General features: G+C 47.6%; 1 long non-coding RNA gene across 1 annotated transcript; it reads left to right on the top strand.

The window, feature by feature from the left end:
- The first annotated feature begins 430 nt into the window (after positions 1-430).
- LOC128778840 (uncharacterized) lies at positions 431-1,705 on the top strand. Its single transcript, XR_008424625.1, has 3 exons — positions 431-506; positions 900-1,132; positions 1,229-1,705. It is a non-coding gene; the product is annotated as an uncharacterized LOC128778840 (long non-coding RNA).
- The last annotated feature ends 1,895 nt before the right edge of the window (positions 1,706-3,600 follow it).

Genomic DNA, 3,600 nt, shown 5'->3' with positions numbered 1-3,600 from the left:
GTGTTGACATCCTGAAGGTCATACAGTTCTGCCTCAGTTTCCTCATCTGTAAAATAGAGATATGAAAATTAAAGGTGCTAATATGTGTAAAGCAATTCAATCAGTTCCTGGCACATAGTTTTCCTATGATTACTATTACTGTTAACTCCTGTTTTCCTATGAACAACCTGTAAAATGCTTATTTTTTTTAGTTTACATATACATAATCCATGTCCTTCCCTGCAGAGAGCATGAGAGATGGGGGCAAAGACGGATTTGAAGCTGGAAAGGCAGAGACAAGCAAAGGAAGGTGTCTGCTTGGCACCAAGCACTGCTGGATGGCTCCCCTTACTTTCCTGTCCCCCCACCTACCCCCCCCCCCCCCATCCCTTCCCCAGCCAGCGTGTGCTAACGGAATTCAGAAGGTAATACAATCACCAGGCTCTGAATTCCTAGAGGATCCTGGCTGGGGGCTACTAGTTGCTGGCAGGAGGCCGGGAGGCGGAGAGGGCTCAGATAAAGATCAAGTACCCACAGCCCTTCCATTTCACCCGGGGTGGGAGGGGGAGGGCTGCCTCCCTAAGCCTGGCCTCAGCACAGGTTTGCAGATTTTCTCCAATTGGCTGCCTGGGGAGAAAGCGTTCAGCCCGGAGAGCCTCAGGAATGGGACTCTAATCAGACCCAGGTGTAGAGTAAATCTTGCAGCTTCCCATTGTTCTTGCTGCTTCCACCCCCACCTTGGTGGGGGCCAGCAGTGGCCTGATCGGGGAGGGCCTTTCCTATGGGGAGAAACCTGGTGGCCAGAGTCCCTTCACCCTCTCCACACGTCCTGCTCCACCACCTATGCTTAGAGACGCCCTGTCACCCTGCCAGGGAGCCAGGATCCAGACAAGGCTTTGATTGCTTTTTGCTTCCCCCAGGGTCAATGAAAGCAGAAGCAGCAAATACAAGCTAGTCGGGACAGAGAGAAAAGGAGGGCAGAAAACACCCAGAGAGGAGGAGACGAGACCCCCTTCAGACCCCTCAGGCTGCGAGGAGACACCGGCTCAGCCTAGAGCTCCCTCTCTGGGGGCAGAAACGTGAGGCACCCACAGGGCAGAAGAGGAGTAAGAAACTTATTAACAAGAGCACATTATTCGTGGCAGTGACTGAGGTATAAGGGGTGGTTACAACCCATTGTTGTTATACTGTATTTGACAGGAGAGCATGGTGTGGGGATATGTGAAAATTCCTTTTTGACTCTTTTCAGAACCAAATTCCTGGCAAAGCTTGAACAACTGTGGCAAAAACCTGCCCGGAGTGCTTCCTGCCTTCTCACTGAGATTCAGAATAAACACTTCCTGAAGCCTTGTCGTCACCACACAATGTGTAGGAGCTTCTATATACAGTGGATTCTCATTAGTCCCAGTAGTTATGTTCTATACAGTCACTGCAAACACTCACTGAGCTAGCAAATACCGAACCATTGTTTCTGGGGGAATTGCAGGGTTAAGTTCCTGAGAGCCCCTGCTTACATTTTCATCAACCCATCAATACACAACCTCCTTTTATGTATGCGTGCTTGTGTTTACTTAATAGATACTGCTGATCCATTAACATCAAATTCACGGCTGAGGGGCACTATAACTCACACCTGAACCAAACCTACCTTACACCTGTATTTTCTCTCAAGGCACATCACAGCACTCTTGTGCTTAGAACAGTAGACGGCACTTCAGCACTCTGCTTAGGCCCATTTGAAACAGCAAAATCAGGGGCGCCTGGGTGGCTCAGTCGGTTGAGTGGCCGACTTCGGCTCAGGTCACGATCTCGCGGTCCGTGAGTTCGAGCCCCGCGTCAGGCTCTGTGCTGACAGCTTGGAGCCTGGAGCCTGTTTTGGATTCTGTGTCTCCCTCTCTCTGACCCTCCCCCGTTCATGCTCTGTCTCTCTCTGTCTCAAAAATAAATAAACGTTAAAAAGAATTTTAAACAGAAAAATCATCAGTGAAAGAAAAAAACACAAAAATGCCAAAAATATGGCAATAAATTGGTCACAAAAAGGACACTGGTTTACAGTATGAGAGCTGAAACGAGAAGGTGTTGTACCTTGTTCGGCTTCAGCTGGAAACGTGTGTCAGATGACTCAAATTTTCCACCTCTTTGTATGTGTTCCAGAATGATCCTGAGAGTCCTGCAAAGATTGATTTGGGGGTTACAAATAAATTTTAGTGAGTTGGTGAATTTGCAACTTATGGAGTCTGCAAATAATACAAACCAACAGTACATTGTCTCATTCACTTCTTCTAATGATCCCATGTAGTGGGATTATTATTGCCCTGGTAAAAATGGGAAAACTGAGCATCAGATGGGTTATGCAGTTTGCACAAGGTGATACAGCTAACCAGTGGTGTTTGTATTTCTCCCACAGCAAATTTAAGGCATTTCACTTAGAAAAAATATTGCCAGAGAAGAGAGGACCATCCTGCCTTAGTCAGTCCTTTATTCTGTATCTATGTACTGTAACTAAATGGACTTGTTCAGCTGTTGCTGTGAATTGATGTGTTCTGCTACCTGGTTTGGGCACTCTTCTGGGAATGAGGGACCGGGTCCCTTTTCCTCCTTCCCCATATTGAAGCTTCCTGAGTATAGAGAGGTTCTCTCCTGCTGTTTATTTCCCAAAAGATTCACAAGCAGACTCTTGAAAAGTCAGACCCATTCCTTTCCCGGATCCAGCTACTGGACATGAGGGGCATGTAGTCTGGGGCAAGTGTGGGAGGCCACGGACAGGCTTTGCATTGATTCGTTTGGTAGATGCAACAAATATCAGCCCCTTGCTATTAGTTTAGCCCAATGCTGAGCTCTGCTCAGTCACTGTGAAGACATAGGAAACATCTCAATCCTGGTCCTCTTTAGGAAGGTTACGTGTGATATGAAGAGACTAAATAGGACACATAGATTATGGGCCCATAATGGGTCAGATCCATGCCAGGTGCAGGGCCAAGCTTGGGGCAGGATTTCGGTGGGGGAGGGGATCCATGAGGACTGGAGCGTGTACTTCTTCATGGAGAAGGAGTCTTGAAGTGGGCTTCAAGAGGTGAAGGGAGTAGAAAGAAGGAGGGAAGGAAGGATGGAAGTCATCAGGAAGGTAGGAACAGGCATAGCCTGTGATAGGCCAGTATGGCTGGGTTTGGAGGCTGGGTCTATACAAGGCAGCACATTCTCTTAGTTCGCTCTCAAATAACACTGAATGGAGCCAAGGGAAAATTCATCCAGGTTCCTTACCAATTACAACGGGGCTTCAGCCTCTTCCAACTTCTGAGCCCCTGGGCATGAAGAACCAATGCAGACATGCACCCTGACAACAGGTCATGGTACACAGGAGATGGAATGCCCAGGGTGGCGTTCTGTGGCAGACATCTTTACCTTCAGGAAACCAGAGATATCTTTGCCTTCCCAACCCGTTTACTACACTCATTCCTCAATCCACTCCAATCTGCATTCCACCCCATCACTCTAAATAAAGTCATTCTTACAAAGGTCACCAGTGACCTTCCTGTGACTATCTCCAAAGCACATCTTTGCAGTTCTCAAGTAGCTGGATACTTCTCTCTTGGAAAGTAAGCATCACAAAATCAGGAAATT

Source organism: Panthera pardus, unplaced genomic scaffold, assembly GCF_024362965.1.
Source record: "Panthera pardus isolate Hobbes unplaced genomic scaffold, ASM2436296v1 HiC_scaffold_21, whole genome shotgun sequence".
Taxonomy (NCBI): Eukaryota; Metazoa; Chordata; class Mammalia; order Carnivora; family Felidae; genus Panthera; species Panthera pardus.
This window is presented reverse-complemented; position numbering and strand designations above follow the sequence as displayed.